Here is a 19,867-nt window from a genome sequence, read left to right as displayed (position 1 = left end):
GAAATTTTAATTCTATCATTCTGTAAAATAATATTTAATTAGTTTAAATGTACACAAATGCATAAAAATAATTATTAATTCCATTAGACATTCTAAAATACTATTAAATTTTATTCAATTTTAAAAAAGGTAAAATTGGTCAGAACTTATGGGATGACCTAATATTATCTTTTTTACGGACTCTGACCTCATCAACATCTTTGCAGTCAATTCTCACAAAATGCACCAAAATCAGTTCAAAGCATCTGGTGTCTATCCAGTAGCCATCAGACAATATGCTTTTTATCAGATTTTACTTCTATCCGATCATTTAATCTATCTATCTCAAGACATATTCTCCAAAACATGAAATTGTATACTTGTCCACATGGTAAATAAGTACTCAGATATATCACTAATAATTGATTCGGCATCCTTGAAGATGATTTTGTTAATCACTAATCCTTCACCAGTAACATTTTCATCAAGACTGGTATACACTCATCCACACATGCTGTCAATCTCTTCAGAGAATTTAAAATGGAGGCATTTCCATGCCAACCAGCTCAGCTGTTATACATCTCTTATCTCTTCTATTTTTTGCTCTGCCACCCTCCTTCACTATCTAAAATTAAAAAAAAAAATCATCAATCATATAAATAAGCTAGTCTGACTTCTTCAAAACTTTAAACTCAAGATATTTATGTCTAAAGTTACTAAAACACTTCTAGTCCTTTGAATATACTTTCTTAATCCTGCTTCCATCTCATTACCAGTCACCCTTTTCCCATCAACACTGTGCCTTGTTTTCTAATCAATACTACTAAATGTTATGCCCATTACTTCTCTAGAAGTACATTGAATTAATTAACAACAGTTCAAAATAAGCATTAACTGTGCTAACATTTATTCCTGTTTCTCTCAACTATATGACTCTGATAGCTTAGGAAGGCCTAAATAAACTACTTAACTAAACTATTTCTTCTGGGCTTCCTCCTTGCACTAATAATTACAAAAGTAAAATGAGTCTGTTGGAAATTGCTCTTTTTATAAGTATATTTTTTAAAGTTCAGGTAATGTTATATCATACAGAAACTTATTTAATTCAAAAGAGCATTGTTTTAGAATAGATCTTCCAGCCACCTTAACACAAATTTACAAATTTGGAACAGATGATGAAAATATTCAGAGCACAGAAGATAACTACAAGAAAATTTTAAACCCATGTCTAAAGTGAAAAAAAAAAAAAGGTATTTCTTCTTAGCAGGCTAAGTATTTTGTATTTTTTTAAAAATTGTAGTCAATTTACTCTGCTTACTTTCTTGTTGGCATGGTAACCAATAGTTATTTATATAAGCAAAGAGGTTTCCAAGTGTTTTCTCTTAAATCTATATAAAAAGTGATAATTAAATGTAATATTTTGGCATTATTCCACAAACACAAGATAGTAGATATTATTTGGGATCAAAAAAATAAATAAATAAATAAAATCTGATAAACAATTTTGAAAATGAACATAAATTATACACACTACTACTATCTTATTTACAATGGAAAATTCAGATTGTAAAAGTGTTCTTTTACTTATTTCTTATGAATTGAACTAGAAGTAGAAAGAGCATTTGGATATATGCCTTTCACAGCAAGAATTCCTTGATCTAATCGAATATTTTTTAAACAGTTCAAATTTACTTGAGTAACATATGTGTGTGTGTGTATGTGTGTGTGTGTATGTGTTTGTGTGTAAAACTGAGCGTATAAGCAACAGACTAACATATCAATATGAAATATTAAAATTGTTACCTAGGTGACCTAATTAGTAGTAGATGTTATAATAGTCAGAATAAAAATGTAAGAACAGATAAGAAAAATTTCACAGATCTGCTGGCAATGAAGGGTTTCTCCCAGCATGAAGGAAAGATCATATAATGGTTTTGTATTAAATGTGATGTTGCATGATAATGAGATGTGGGTCTTGTATACAGAGAAATTACAAAGGCCAGAAACAAATATACTCTGCCATATGTCTAGTGTTAGTGTGCATGAATGGCGACACAAATGAGCTGGAAGAAAAACTGGGTATAAGTGATATCAGATGTAGTGTGCAAAAGAGAAGACTGTCTTAGTATGGGCACCTGATGCATATGGAGGATAGAGAATTAAAAAAGTGCAGGGTGCTCAAATGAGCAAAGTCAATGGAAGAGGGAAACTCAAGATGATTAGGATGCAGTGGTGAAGACAAATTTCAGGAAGATGAGCCTTATGGAATTGGTAAGAATGGGCTATGATGACTATTAACACATAATACTGGAGGAAGATATGCCCTTTCATACAAGTATGCTAAAACAAAAGTTAAAAACAGTAGTAGTAACAGAGGAGAGGAAGTAAAAATGTGTGTGTGTGTGTGTGTGTGTGTATCTATATACCTATCTAATCTATATATTAGGTTGTTACATATGAAATGTCATATTTGAAAGGTAACAATAAAATGTTTCAGAAGTGCTAGAGAATTGATTTATTTAATCAAAGTATGACCCATGTTCATTTATGACGTTTACCCAATGTTTCTCTATGACATATATTCCATCTTTAAGAAAAAATTCATCTTTTGCTGTGATAAACTGTCCCAATGCTTTAATTACCTCTTCTCTATTTAAGAAGGTTTTATCGCTTATGAAAAGCTTAAAATACTTAAATAAGTGATAATCAGGAGGAGAGATATCAGGGGAATAGGAAGGATGTTGCAAAATCTCATGATCCAGGTTTTGCAACTTTTGGACCGTAGATTGAAGAGTGTGAGGATGTGCATTGTCGTGAAGCAAAATTGGGCAACCTCTATTCACTAGTCTGGGTTGTTTCTTTTTCAAATGTTCATGCATACAATCAATTTCCTGGCAATATGATGTTGCTGTTATTGTTTTTCCTTGTTGCAAAAATGAATAATGAATAACTCTCTTTGTAGACTACCATACAGTGACCACTAACATTTTAGGGTGCAATGGTAGGTTTGGGCATTGTTTAGATGACTCTCCTGCATCTAATCACTGTCCTGTTCTCCTGCTGTTGTCAAAGAGTATCCATTTCTTTGGAATCATCTCTGAACAGTTCTGATGTCAACAAAACCATTACCAAAGGCCCACTTGATATTCCGTAGAGCTTCTGTGGCAGAGTGACCCAGTTTGTACTCATACGAGAAAATCACTCAACATAGTTTGGTTGTTACCATTTTCACAAGGTCTGTGGGTACGAATTTTGTATACCAATATTATTGGGAAAGAAAAAGGGTCAAGATTAAATGCAAGGTATAGATAATTGAGTTTTTAAATGACTGAAATAACAATTAAAAATGTGATATTTCATGTGAAACAACCTAATATATCTTTTATATTTTCTTTTACTTGCTTCAGTCATTAGACTGTGGCTGGGGCACCACCCGGGAGAACTTTTTAGTCGAATGAATTGACACCAGTATTTATTTTATTGGTCTCTTTTGCTGAACCGCTAAGTCACAGGGACATAAACATACCAGCACCAGTTGTCAAGCAGTGGTGGGGGACAAACACAGACATACACATATACATATATGATAGGTTTCTTATTTCTTTATTGCCTACAAGGGGCTAAACACAGAGGAGACAAACAATATACAATAGGTTTCTTTCTACCAAATTCACTCACAAGGCTTTGGTCAGCTCAAGGCTACAGTAGAAGTCACTTGACAAAGGTGCCACACAGTGAGACTGAACCTGGAACTATGTGGTTTGGAAGCAAGCTTCTTAATACACACCCACGCATATATATAGGAGGATGCCCAAAACCTGGCAAGATGACGAGATGGTGTGAGGTCAGTTGCTATGGCATCGAGGTATATTTGACCATCCCCATTAACAGGGTCAAAACCTGGATTTAAAACACTGGATGATGATATATATATAATTCAATTTCATTTAATTAGTCAAGGAACTAAAGTCCCTTAACCCTTTCGTTATTGTATTTATTTTGAGATGGTCTGTGTTTCTTTCAGTTACTTTAAATATAACAAAGAATTTAGTAAAATAACTTAGTTATCATTCAGCTAGTGTTAGGAACATAAATTGTGACTAAGGTTTGGTGGAAGATTTTAATTCAAAACTTATGAAAACAAAACATTTGTACTCAGAGCCAGAGCCAGTTTCAGCTGGGTTGGTAACGAAAGGGTTAAGGGATGCGAGCATTCTAGTTCACTGGTTTATACCACCATTCAGAGAAAACCAAGCATATTAGTTTATCACCGAAACGTATAGATATATATCGAGAGCTGGGGTTGCTATTCAATATGTCTGTTAGGTCTACATTTGCAGCATCACCCACCTCTTTGATACCTTTCATCTCTATGTCATTCACCCTTTCTTCTTTTCACTCACTCTACCATGTTGCTCATATCATTAGCAATAATACTGGACTTACCTATATTTACCCCCTCCCACCAACAACCACCATCATCCTTATCACTTTACTTCTCTTTCCTGTCGTGATGCTTCTGTATAAAGGATAGTACCAAATGTACTTCAAATACTCTTTCTAGGTCACTTGTTAATGAAGAAGCAGCGGATACTTTAGTCTTGTCAAGAACATGATTACCTCTCTAATACTAGTGTCTCAATAAAATGCACCTCCATAAATTGGTGTTAGGAAGGGCATCCAGCTATAGAAACTAAGCCAAAATGAAATGTATGAACAAGACATGGTCACCTGATCTGTCTGGAAGGGCAGTAATTTTGAATAAGAACTATTTTTCAATGTAATGATCTGTCCAAACAATGCCAACAAAGAAAATAGATGTAAGATGGTGATAATGATAATTTCCATTACAATATATGAAGACAGACACACACAAAAAAAAAGGGTTATTTATTTTTTCTTTCAAACAGCCAGTATTTGATTCTTATGTATTGTGCAAGTTTTCTACACTTGAAGCTAACAGCATAAAAAATCATGTATGCATAATAAAAGGCATGCTGTTGACAACATGAAAGGGTAAAAAAACTAAAATCTTAGAAAATATCAAAATATAAAATATATTTCTATACATCAAAGGATAAAATAGATAGAAAGATCTGATGCTGCTAAGGTATTGTTACTTTTTAAACAATTTCTTAGTAAATGAAAGAGTATTACAAACGAATTTAGGACAAAGGTGATATAAACTAAGCTGATCAGAACGAAGCAGATAAATAATAAAATATATTTGTATCAAAGCAAAAGAAGTGTCTAAGATATTACATTAGTAAATTATAAAAACAGAAATAGATCCAAATACACAAAGAGAATAAAAATTCAGCATCAGCACATAACACTTAATTAGTGTTGTATTTCTTCAAACAGAGTTACGTAAATAAATTTTAACGCTGAAAAATCACTTGACCAGAATTGTTTAAGAGTGAGGTTACTTGTAAAGATGTAGTGTCATTTTTAATGGAAAGAAACAAATATATAATCACTCCATGGAACTTAGACATTGAATGAAGAGTAATCTATCTATCTGTGCGTATGTATATGTGTTAGTGTATGTGTGTGTGTGTGTGTATATATATACATACATATATATACATACAAATCCTTTTATTATTATTATTAGCTGGCAGAATTGTGAGTGCATCAGGCAAAATGTTTAATGGCATTTTATCCATCCTTATGTTCTGAAATCAAATTCTGCCAGGGTCAACTTTCAGGGTCGATGAATTAAGTACCAGTGAAACACTGGGGTCAATGTAATCGACTAGTCCCCTATCCCCAAATTTCAAGCCTTAGGCCTTTAGTAGAAAGGATTATTATTATTGTTATTATTTAAGATGTCACACAGTATCCAATATCGTGATGTTGACTTAAGATATTGTATCTACTAGGGGTTTGTACCGTCTGTCAAGTCACAACAAGAACCTCAGACATACAGTACTTTACACAATATATGTGCAGTTCCAAGTTAAGCTGATTTTTGCAATACACCTAGTTTGTAAGGTATTTCTATAGTTTCCAGATGTTATTTCAGGTTGGGTGGTATTGAAACCAATGCTCCGATGACAATAAGGACAACCTTTATGTTTGACTCTCATAGCTGCCACATCTTGGTGATCTCAATTCTCAGGTCTCCATAGGATGCCTGTTAACACTTTCCATAAGAGGTTAAGACAAGCAATGGATCAGTAATTGTCAACCTCATTGCCCTTTGATCTTTCATCAACAATGTTGTCTTTCCCCTCTACAATCCACTCCAGTACTGCACCACTCTGTAGGCAATTGTCTAATTGCAACTCAATTCACCTGTGTCAGCCTTGAATTCTGTCTGGTCCTGCCACTTTCTAGTTTGGCAATTTTGATACCTGTGCAATTACATCATCTGTTGTTATGTGCACATGGTCCTATTATGGAGCCTCTGGGTGATGGAGTTCGGATCTCACGGAATGAATTCACTTAGCACCGTGGTTGTGGGAAACCTTTTGCCCCAGATGTTATTCCAATACTGGTGGCTTTCCTCTGCTTCAGGAGGTATATTATCTTCTGTCTCTCCTCCTAAGCTCTTAAAAAACTGCCTCTGGTTATTTGATAATAACCTGTTTTGCTGGAACTGCAATATACGATCAGTGTAGCATTGCATCATTAATGTTTCTGTCTGCACATGTTGTTTGTTTAATTATTATTATTATCATTATTATTAAGGGGACGAGTTGGTAGAATTGTTAGAACATATAGAGCTGGAAGCAATACCACAAGATATTTTGTGACGTTTTGAGTTCAAATCCCACTGAAGTCAGATTAGCCTTTCATCCTTTTCATTTTAGCTGCTTGTGCAAAACAACATTTTGTGATATTTTTTCTTCTTTAATAGACACAGGCATGGCTGTGTGTTTAAGAAGTTTGCTTTCTAGCCACATGTTCTTGGTCTCAGTCCCACTACATGGCACTTTAGGCAAGTGCCTTCTACCATAGCTGCAGGCTGACCAACAACTTGAGAATGGATTTGATAGATGGAAACTGAAAGAAGTCCTTTGTGTGTGTGTGTGTGTGTGTGTGTGCATGAGTCCCCTTGTCCTGACATCATATGAATGCTGTAAATGACTGTCATTCATTTACAATATTCTGTAAAAACATGTCTAGCCATGTGGGAAAGTTACCTTGCTTGGAAACAGGTAAGGACTGGTAATGAGGACATCCTGCTGTAGAAACGTATACATACACACCACATGCACATATATATGTATAAAATCACACACACACTTTTAAGTTACTTTTGATAGTGTTTGTGTGTGCATATGCATGCAGAAGTGCATACACAGAAGACTATATGTTCTTTGAAATGGCTCCAGTTTAAGTCAGCAAAATTAAGCCCACAAAATAATACTGCGTTACTGTTGTAAGTAGTAACAGGGAAATAAAATTGACAAAAATATATAGATCAGCACTTCGCCTCAGCATATAAATTACTTTTGTGAAGCTAATTTTCAATTTCTTGAAATGATCTCCCCCTCCTCTTTGAGAGTTAATAAAAATGACCACAAGTGTTTCTTTTCTCCATCTGAGGGGAAAATTTCACGTGGGCATTTTGTGCACAAGTCAATCACTACACCAGCCATTCTTGATAAATATATCTTAGAAATGGATGGCTTGCCCTAGATATACTGCATACATTAAAGGACTCAACATGTTACAATGGGCAATAAGACATCCTATAATACTAAACTTTTATTTTTAAAAATTTCATGTACATTGTGCTCACCATTTCTTTTCTTTTCTAATACTGAATTACATTTTATGAAAGGTTAGTTAGAATAGTTTGAGTTGTATATATAACTATATTTCCAAACTGAAATAGTAATTTCCAGACCATCAGAATTAGCCTTGCAGAAATATAAAATACAATACCTTGACTTCAGCTGAAATAATATTTCACTGAGGTATTCTCAATTAATAAGTGGAAAGAATTAGAAAAGAATGAATGGGAATCAAATATATGTAAGTGCTCTTAGAGTCCTGTTATTCAAAGATTGTGCATTCACTTGGAAAAATATTCATTTTCATTGTACAAGAATGTTTCTATTCAATGTTTCTTTCCAAAGACATTCGTTTTTGTAACAATATACTTTAATTCAATTTTCAAAGATGCATAAAGATCATAATGAAATAGACTTTCTATAAAAAGAGAAGTTTATAACTATGTCTAGAGTTTTTAAAAAGCACAGTTTTCTGTCTATCACATTTTAAAATACAAATTTGAGATACAAATAAGATAGATTCAGACTTCAGAAACCTGAATAATTACAAATAAGTGTATCCATGTTTAAAAATGTGTTAATCTAGCCATCTCATACAGTCCTTGTCACAGGCACTGATAATTTAAAATAAACTCAAATAATTGCACACAGTGAATTCCGCCTTCAAAAACATAGCCTTTATAATACTCTATGTTTGCTTTCAGTTCAGATTTTGTGATAGCACTAACAAGAATTATCTAGCTATAATCTTATATGTGCACTTAATAAATTTCACAAAATACTGCTCAGACTATATATTGTATTTGAGCTTGCTTTCATGCATAATATTATAGTGCACAGAGAAATACAAGTGTGCAGAAACAGAATAGCAGAGAATTAAATACCTTACAGGATTTATTTTGCCTGCATTCTGAGTTAAGATCTTGGTTTCTAGCAATTATAAAATAACCACTAATAACCTAATGGTTAACATGGCAAAGACCAACATGCTAATTACTAACAGAGAGTACATACACCAGTGTTTTGCTCAATGTGTAGGAAGGGGGGGGGGCAGAAACTCAATACTCCATAATCAGTGCAAACAATGGGTAAACAAGATGCAGGGGGATCTCTGGCACTCTGACAGAGAACCAGGGCTTTTGATGTTCTAAATGTACAGTTGTAGCTAGCAGTAGGGGGCAGCTACGAAATGTAATCCATGAGGTAGTCAGACAGCTCACTTCTGAATACTGTTGATTGTTTGTTACCTAGGTGATCTAGTAATTAGTTCTGGGAGTGGCTGTAGTTAAGGCATAACTGCTAGAATAGGGAATGGTTAGTGGATGCTCAAGGAACTGCTGTTTTTGTTCTGACAAAGGATCTCCCCTCCACTCTCTCATTCTCCCTCAGTGTGAAAATCAAACAATATAAGACGAGTGATGCTGCATAACAGTAAGAGGCATTGTGTGGGAAATCTGAGGAGTGGAGAAGAGGATTTATTGGATGTGACTGAAACCATCCTCTTAAGAATATCCTACTACATCTCACACATATCCCAAACACACAGTACTAAACCTCCCAAGTGGTTCACTCATAGCTGCACTGTAGCAGTTCAGGAAAAAGATATGATCTATCATGCTTGGAGAAAATCGCTGTGTGGGTTTTATCCTGTACTATAACTTCTACAAGATAATTATCCAAACCATGAAGGGTGTCTTCATGCATTGTATAACATGGAAGCTCCTTTGCATCTCAGGCTACAGTCGATCATATTGGTTCCATGCCAGAAGGATCTGCAGCAACTTTCTTCAACTATAATGATTTTATAAGCAAGTATTTTATGGAAAATGCCTCCACATTTTCTGTCTGTTTTAGATGGAACTTCACACCACACACACTAGGTAAAATTCCCAAACTATCTTTCAACGTCACAAAGCTTACCAACATGCATACATACCTGCTAAGTACAAAAGTATCCCAGTCACTTCAAAACACTTCTTACTCTGTTAACAGAATTGGCAGAGCAAGAGGGATTTTCAACACCTCAGAGGTAATGAAGACAATCATTAGCAACAACATTCTCTGTACCTCTTTAACCACCTTCAATACATTTTTCATAAAGCCAGATCTACTGGAGACCAACTCTTTTCTTTCACTCAACATCAGCAAACTGACTGTCAGGATGCTCATGGAGCTTTCTCGAACAACATTCTATCAAGTTGGTGTGTCCCAGTGTTCTGCTTTGCTCCCCGCCACCCACTTACGCTCTTGCTCTTATATATCAACAACTCACTAGCTATCACCTTCAACAAAGCACACACCTATACAAATGATTCCACCATTCATTTCTCCCAAACATCTACATGCAGCCTAAACATCATGAACAGAGATGTCAAAAATTATCCTGTAATGAGATCACACTAACTTTTCTACTTTAACAGCACAGACACAATCACAATTCATATCAACAAAATATTGCCGCATCTCTTAACAGAATCATCACACAATTAGAAACCTCATTCTTGCTTCAAATACTGAACCTCACCAACCCTGAAAATCTCTTATGGCAAATAAATATCAACACAGTAAAAATTGCATCATAAAAAATGTCCTTCCTATTCAGAACTAGAAAATATTCCCCCACCTCCCATCATCACTTCTCACCAACAACTACAAACTTTACAAAGCCGAGAGAAATCTATATTAGAATACTGTTTCCACATCTAGGATACTGTTGCTGCTATGTGTTCAGACAACCAAGACTCCATCCACAGAAACATCACTCAACTGATAGGCATACACACTCCAACGACTGACCAGACATACTGTCACCTCTTAATGCATTTCTACCACTACTACAGTGGTTTCTTTTCCTTGAAACTGACTGTGCTAATCCACTTGGGCACTCCCGACTTATTTGTCATCTCTTCTCAGCACCCATCTGGAATCCATCACTCCCACAGACTACACTACCCACTACTTCTTTGCAGGATGTCATCCTTATTCTCTCTTTATATATGCTTTGTCCTGCTGCCATATGATTGAAATGTTAACTACATCAATCACAACCAGCCTCAGAGAGCTTGTGAAGGCTATGGAAACAGCTAGTTCCTCAAAACCAAGCCAATAATAAAAAGAAAAGGACAACTGTTGGTAGAGACCTGGTGATGCAAATGAGCAACAAGTACAGGATGAAAATGTGCTACATGTCAGTTGAGGAAGAGCAGTGGGGCGGACGCAAGTGAAGACAGATCTCAGGATGTTGGGCGTTTCAATGAGATAGTGAAAGTCTGAGATAAATGGTGGCATGCAAACACATCCAACCCATAAAAAACAAAATTTGATATTAAAACACTGATAAACACTGATAGAATAATGGATTAAGTAATAGCAATATTCAGCTATTCATAATAAAAAGGTTCTCTGCTTAATATATTTCTATATGTAGTTAACTGAGGAAAAAGAAAGAGAAAGTAAATGTGTATGTGTAATTCTGTATAACAGAAATGTATATACAGCAGTCAAGTGATAACAATGAATAACTAATAATATTTATAGGGCGTTAAAACTTATTTTAAATAGGCACGACAGCACTGCTGTGGTGACAAGGATTCAATATATATGACAAACATCATTAGCAAGGAAACTGAAAAAGAAATTACAGAATAACAGGTGATTTAAGTCATTTAAATACAATAATAATCTACATGTGGAGAAACAAAAGGTATGTGTGTGTGTGTGTGAGAGAGAGAGAGAGAGAGAGAGAGAGAGAGAGAGAGAGAGAGAGAGAGAGAGAGAGAGAGAGAGAGAGAGAGAGAGAGAGAGAGACTTTAATTGGTAAACAGCAAAAAGAACCCTGTCACTACATCTACCACTGAAAAAATTACATTTTGCCAATATCGGTAAGACTCGCATTTGGAAAAGGTTAGCAGTAGCACAGCAATGTTATGAATGTTAATAGAATTTTAAATATCTTTTCATCAATATTGATGCAGTGAACTTTTGCATAGCCATCTTTAACAATCTCAAGATTGTGCTTTCTGAATGATAGTAGCATACTGATGAATAGCAACATACAGATGGATAACAGCATTCTGGACATGTGATTTATTGAAGTTTCACCCAACTTATGCCAATAAACAATTACACAAACACTCAGGCTGTAAACAAGCTCTGAATAGGAATTTCTGAGTGAGGTAGGAAAAGAATATTAAAATACCCAGTATTTTCCTTAGATAGATATAGGAAATGCAACAAATCTTATTTATTGACATGGTCATTGGAATTTAACAGTTCATATAAATATTTTCTCAATATCGATTGAAAATGATTTCACTTATTTACATACATATATATATATATATATATATATATATATATATATATACATGCACACATGTATACATACATATATAGATATATACACACACAAACATATACTAAAGCACACATATATATATATGCATACACATAAACTTATGTACACACACAGATTGCTGAATATTTGTGTTTACCAACTGCTAAAAATAGTGCTTAATGTACACAATACATAACATAGAATCAGCTGAACAACTGGAAAAATATGAAACTTGAAATGATGACCTGAGAGAGAGAGGGGGAGGGAGAGAGAGAGGAAGAGAGAGAGGGAGGGAGAGAGAGAGAGAGGGAGGGAGAGAGAGAGAGAGGAGAGAGAGAAAGAGAGACGGTGGGGAAACAAGCCAATTTGAAAATATTATTCAGAGATGGTTTTATTTTTGATCCATTGATCTTGATAAGTTAAGAATCCAACTATCTTTTTATTCAAATGAGACTTTTCCAGTGTTTTTGTCACCAAACATACCTCTTTAAAATAGAGGACTGGGAAAAAAGTGCAGAAAAAAGAAACTAAAACATCATACACTATAAATATTGATATGTTTAAGTAAGCAAATGTGGCTTATTGAAAATAACAATTTGGCAAATATTCACTTATTTTCTGTTATTAAATCATGATAACTTGAAATATCTTACAATAGTGTTTCACTTTAGCAATACATCATAAAAACAGCCATATCATTTTATTGAAAATAAAATACGTCTACCAGCTTTTAAACGAAAAGAACATTCTGTTAAAATTTAACTCTAAGAAAATCTTGCAGCTGTAGCTTACAAAAGTCAAGGCTGATTTTAAAGCTTGCTAGTCATGAGAATAGAGTGTGCAAGAGATAATGAGAGACATCTGTTAGAGAAAAAAGGACTGCCAAGATACATATAGCTGCTGACAGAATATATTCCACAGCCTATTACTTGCTCTGTTCAATTCACTGAGTTAACGAAACATAAACAAACTATTCTAACCAAATATAAAAACGCTGACCTGAACATTTGGTCAACAGACCTTCATGTTATGATTGATGTCAGAATAAATGAATACAGCAATACCAATTCATATAAATTTGCAAGCAATATTTAACCTTTGTTAAAGATAGGTTGATGGCAACAAGTGCATAAATCTCTTTCTTTTGACTGAAAGAATTTTACTACTGCTTTCTCTTCATAAAGCATTCCACAGAGTATTGCTGAAACTATTGTCATATTTCAAAGATAGCCAGGCTCCTTATAAACCAAATCGAAAAATGCATCAAGTCTTCTATTCACATCTACTTATGTGGTTTTAGAGACAAGAACTGCATTAAACAGTGGCTTAACTTTTATTAGTGTTTTGATTACTTAATCAAACCTTCAACAATATGATCTCTCCAAACTGGGAAAAAGGCATTGATTCTGGAAAATAGTTCAAAACAACTACTGTGTATAATATAATTCGAATGATTGAGTTTAAATCAATTGCCTTAATACTATTGTGGCTAGTTGTTTAACCCAAAGAACTCACTTTTTGCTCTAAGCTGTATCAAGTGCAGTAAATTCAAATAGCATAAGATGAAGCATATCATCAAACAAAAGATGAAATAATCAGAAGAAAGAATAAGTAAACACAAGACTTCCAATACTATACAATTGTAAGCAATACTCGAAAAGTAAAACTTATGGCAATCCCCTGTACCAAATAGCACAATATCATATATATATTGTAATAAATAATTATTACAAGGAATACTTCTGGTATTGGCCAAAGTCCATGGGTAATCAGTTAAAGCAACTATAATTAATCTTAGTATTTAACTGATAGTAATTACATACACACTGAGCAGAGTGAATATGGAAGACAAAAAGAGAGAGTGCAGCAGATAAACATAGATGGAAAGAGAGTGAGAGAGACAGACAGAAAAAGATAGAGAAAGAGTCTGGTAGATAGGCAGATAGACAGAGACTAGCTTTCAAGACCACTGAAGTAAACAAAAGCAAGAAAAGAATTTTTAATAAATAATAAATATGGTAGAAGTCGTACACAAATTATTTAGCTAGAGACTGAAGATATTCTCAAAGACAGACAGCAAAACAAGTAATAAATGACTGCTATTTCTGGTATGCCAAGTAACCACATTCCTGCCATAAACAGACATACATAAAGACAGTCTTCTTTCTATAGAAAATAAGTAAAAGTATGATAATTGACACCATTTGGAACAGACAGAAAAAAAAAACAATAATATATCAATATCTACCTCTCTATAACAATAACTGTGTATGTGTGTGTGTGAGTGAGAGACAGAGTGAGAGAGAGAGAGAGAGAGAGAGAGAGAGAGAGAGAGAGAGAGAGTATGCATGTATGTACTGTACATCATCATCATTTTATGTCAACTTTCCATGCTGGCACGGGCTGGATGGGTTGCCACATTTGGAGTCAGCTTCTATTCAGAGGGATTGCTCACATAGATAAAAGAACTGCTTCTCACTCATGCATTTCATTTTTTACTACAAAAAGTGCACCCAGTACATTCTGTAAAGTGGTTAACGTTGGGAAAGGCATCCAGCTATAGAAACCAAGCCAAAATATGCAAGCACACACAGAGGGACTTCAGTATTTTTCTTCTCTCCCTCCTATATGAGCATATGTGTATGTACATGTGTGTGTGAGTGTGTTGTCTTTGTGCACACGTGTTTGTAATTAGAAATGTCTGTGAGTGTGTTTGAGATGTATGCCTTAGCTATATGTTGGATATTCTAAATATGTGAAGGAAACAAAATAGAGAAAATTAAAAAATTCTTTTAATAAAGAAATATACAATCTAAAAGCCGCACATCTAAATAGTACAAGGTGTTCAGGCTAAATTCGATGAGTTTTATGTCTCCTTCTTCAAGAATAGCTTGATGCATTGGTGGACAGTGACTGGTGTTAAGAAGCATAAAGGTTAAAGCATAAAGATTAAAGTTGTAGTTTACTGTTTACCTTATCATGATAATTTCTTGCAAGGTGTCAAAATGCCCACATTATAACTATTGCTCAATGCTCTATGGACATTGTAAAGGTTTTAAGACATGATGTGGACAGCAGGAACAGACATAGCAGGTGTTCCAACTGTCTGCATGCTGGAATTCATCCAACAACCAATGAATAGGGCTTTAGGCTCAATTCAGATGGCTATGTGAAGCTGCTGAAGATTGTGGTCAAACCTTGGCTGGAGAGGGTTGCAACTGAATAGCCATATGTGTGGCAGCAGGATTCAGCTCTTTGCCTCACCCTCAAAAAGAGTCAGAAGTTGTTGTTGGAGAATTTCTATTACTTTACCAGCCCCAGTTCTTGGCCTCTTAATTCTTTCAATTGTAATGCCATGTGTTGGATGCAGTTGAGAAAGACACCAACTGCACTGTCTAAAACACTAAGCCTATGCTAGTCATCAAGATCAAGGAAGTGTTCAAAGATCTCCCCAGAGACACACTGAAGAATGCATGTGCCAGATTCTGGAGCCATCTTGCAGCTGTGGTGAAAGCTGAGGGTAGTTACTTTGAGTAAACTTACCTCTCAGCTACAATCTTGTTGATATTTTTGATTTTTTAAAAATGCTTTTCTTTTTTTTCTTTTTTTATTTTGGAAGGGATATTGTATATTCTTTTCTTTTTATGCAAACTGTCAAATTTAACCCAAACACTCTGTATATATAAAAATGCTCACACAGAAAGATAGAGTTATTTGGTTCAATCACATCCCAACCATAAAGATAAATATGTACACACATAAATGCAAAGAGTTGATTTCTCTTTTTTTGAAAACTAAAAAAAAAAAAACTACAATTATTTATCTGAAAAGTTTCATGAAAAAAATGGATTGATCTCTATATAAACAAACACATATGTGCACATACACATACAAACATGCATGCAAACTGGCAGTCATTACATATATATATATATATATATATGTATGTATATGCATGTGTGTGTGTGCATGCAAGCACACATGCATACAGAGAGAAAGATAGGAACACATGTATATAGAGATAGATATGGATAAGTAAGTCTTGTGTAGAGGTATATATGTGAATGAAAGCACATATTTTCTATTGTCTGTTCTTTATCAAAGGAGAGAAGTTAGTTTTCCATGAAGAAACAAAACAAAACAAAAACAATCCTTCAGTTTTGAGGCTTCTAGGGCTCAGAAATACATTGAAACATATGTTAGGCAAAACTGCCAATGGTTTAGAGTGCATTTGTTGAAAAAAAATTTTATTGCCACAAAATACTGTTTTTGTGGAAATCACATAACATACAAACAGAAAGGCAGGCTTTGAAATTTTCTACTATAAAAATACACACATGCAAGCATGTGTGCATGTATGTGTTTATTTTTATAGCACCAAGATTCAAAGCATGCGTTTGTGTGTTATATGAGTTTAGCAGAAGCTGTACATTGTAGTATAAAATTTGTGTACTATGTGTACATGTCTGTTTCTATGTACACAAGTGTATATATGTATCAGTGCATGTAATACACACACACATGTATATTGTTGACAATATCAAATTTAGAAACTTAGCATGAAATAATTATTTTTGGGAATGGTGAATCTCGAAGCAGATAAAGCTAAATTATAGCACGTAAGCACTAGGCAAAAAAACACTTTGGATAGAAAAGACAAAACCTGTCCATATATATATATATATATATATATATATACATACATACACACACACAAACATATGCGTGCATTCATGTTCATATTTACACTAGTCAAAAAAAAAACAACCATTGTTGTTTATGTTGTGTTCCTGTAAGTCCCCATAATGTAGTAACTTCATAAATAAAGATCAATAAAATTGCTACCAGACTGAAATAAATAGTGGGGTAAATATGATCAAAGAAACCCTTGAAGACAGTGCCCCAGCATGGCCACAATCCAATAACTGAATCTAGAAAAAGAATAAATGAAATCCCCTGAAATAATCTATGTGAATGAAGTAATTTGAAATAATATTGATGAACTCAATATTGTCGTTTATATCAACCTTCCATTCATTAGAAACTATATTAGACGAATAAATGTAGACTCTCCTCATATCCATTTAAAATGAATTTTCCTAATCATGAATTTCTTTTATCTGCCACCCCCTCAATACAGTTATCTATATAAAGAGCAGTCTTCACTGAATTATGTTGGTTTGGCTCAATAGGCAATATATATGCTATGATCTACATATGTATTCCTTCTGAACATTCTTTGGTGTTAATCTTGAATGTACACATTAATCATGCACAGTGCATTGCTGGGATTGAATTCACAGTCTACACCTTTAAGGAATTCCTAATTTCTTAAATTCCAAAAATGATATACATGAATAATTCTAGCTCGTAATTTCAACATCAAAATCTTACGTATATTGAAATGAGAACCTCACATGATGCAATAAAAAACCAAGCCAAAATAATTGGTTGACAGTGAAACTTCTAAATATAAAAGAAAATAAAAATAAAAGCATATTCATAAAATTTTCAAAGATGAAAAATCCAAATGAGAAAAGTTTTGTTGCTAATAACTTTTATAATCCTTAATCTTTCAAATAGGAGAAATTTTAAGAAAAGCAGCAGGGGAGAAACTTCTTCACAATTTTTATATATATATATATATATATATATCATCATCATCATCATCATCGTTTAACGTCCGCTTTCCATGCTAGCATGGGTTGGACGATTTGACTGAGGACTGGTGAAACCGGATGGCAACACCAGGCTCCAGTCTGATATATATATATATAGTACTCAGCTAATTATCTTCATGTATCTTGATTATTTTCTACTTTTTATAAAAGAAATGAAACTTAACTACTTCACTTCATATTCTCTTTCACCTACAGCAAAAATCTATCCTCTCTCGAATGGATCTTCCCTATGAGCAAAATAATTCTGGCATTTATGCCAACTTTGAACTTTTCCTTTTAGTAAGTAGACTATGACAATTTTAAGATAAACATTTCACATATTTGAATATATATATATATATATATATATATATATATATATATAAAGCTTTCACAGTTATACCACTTTCAATGCTTTGAAAATCAACAGGAGTTACTGCAAAGAAATACAAATACCAACTTCTGTTAATTTGGACATGGATACAAAAAGTTTTCTTTTTAAATCAAACTGTTTCAAACTAAATCAATATTAATTTAATGAATAGAAACCTTTATAATGATAATAAAATCTAAGGAAGATGGTAATATATAATCTCAAGCAGATAGGAGACATATTAGTAAAGAAAGCTAGCTAACCTAACAAGTTGATATATAGTCACTTACAGAACACGTATTGGAAAAGAAATTAAAGCCAAAAATTTAGAAATAAAAAAGTTTACTGCTAAAAGATTTTTAAAAAGTAAACAATGGAATAAAAATGTTTTCTTTTCAAAATTATTCATGGGACTTTATAGACATATCTTGTTGCCTGAGAATTAAAATGCTGATGTAATGATTGTAGATATTAATGTTGAAGATAGATTCACTTCACAAGTGGATAAAAAAAAAATTCAAGTTTTTCAAACATTAAACATATAAGCCCTATCATTGGAAAGAATATACTAGACTGCAGATGTTTTTTATATTTGTGTATTCACAGGTAAAGAGCAGAAAAAAATTAACCCAAAACAACAATGACAAGATACACATGAAAGAAGGATATATTTATAATTCATTAACCAAATGCAGTAGTAGTATATGTTAGAGAATAAATAGTCTCTACATGATTTCTCAATTTGTTAGAAATTGCAGCCGAAGGTCTTTCAAATCACACCGTAACATTAAAAAGACATTGAATATTATGTTTTTAATATGTTACACTATACCTGGAGACCCTCCCCCACCCCATAATGGCCATAGCTGGAATTACTTTAATTATAGGTCTGCTTAGTCAGCCTGACCTAGAGATAAATAACAACATTAATGAATAGGCATGAAAGAGAAAAATGTCACTATCAATAATTGAAGAGAATCACAGCTATTAACCTTTTAATGCAATTTGTATAGATATTCACCAGAAAAACTTAGTACTGCTTTCATAACCTTTTACTTGTACTACATCCTAAGAAATGTGAAAAAGACATTAAAACTGATGAATATAAATCAATGAAAAACAGAAGTGAGTTAAATGAAATGGCTCAAGAAGGAATTGAAATTACATCATAAGCACAGTTTTCAAGGAACTTATCACCATTCTGCAGTACTTGTCAATATTGAAATGTATATTAAGGTAACTGTTACAGTGACTCATATAATAGATAAATAAACAAAAATTCAATGACAATACAAATGCTTTACCATACTTGAATAGAGTTATATCAAATATAGTATAAGGACTGTTCTAAAATCTATACATTATACAATTGATCCTCTTTACAAAGCAACATCAATAAAATAATACTTCTCATTTTCTTGATTTCAAATAAATTATTTTATTCTGAAATTTTCAGTTAACTTTTCTATAGATCTCAGTTTGATAAAAACAGCCATTCGGAAACAAGTTATTTTATACATGTCTTAAAATGAAAAAGTATAAAAAAAACAAAAACAAACTTTTTAAAAAAAAATCCTCTATTCTAATCAGGGATTATTTTACAGAAAGAGTAAATACATAAGGATATGACTCTATAATGTTTGTTAACTAACGAAAATCACAGACTGACACTGTTCAACAACAGATTTCTTCTTTCTTTGGATTGGTCAGAAGAAAGGGGATATACTCGCCAACAAAACTGCATAACTGAATAGTATTTTTTCTTCTTTAA

General features: G+C 33.4%; 1 protein-coding gene across 5 annotated transcripts in view; it reads right to left on the bottom strand.

The window, feature by feature from the left end:
- The window catches only part of LOC106873450 (dystrophin), a 562,674-nt gene that overhangs the window by 377,852 nt on the left and 164,955 nt on the right, over nucleotides 1–19,867 (bottom strand). The window lies entirely within an intron of this gene.

Source organism: Octopus bimaculoides, chromosome 2 (assembly GCF_001194135.2).
Source record: "Octopus bimaculoides isolate UCB-OBI-ISO-001 chromosome 2, ASM119413v2, whole genome shotgun sequence".
In the NCBI taxonomy this organism is placed as follows: domain Eukaryota; kingdom Metazoa; phylum Mollusca; class Cephalopoda; order Octopoda; family Octopodidae; genus Octopus; species Octopus bimaculoides.
Note: the sequence above shows the minus strand (reverse complement) of the source record. Positions and strands in the feature narration are given on the sequence as shown.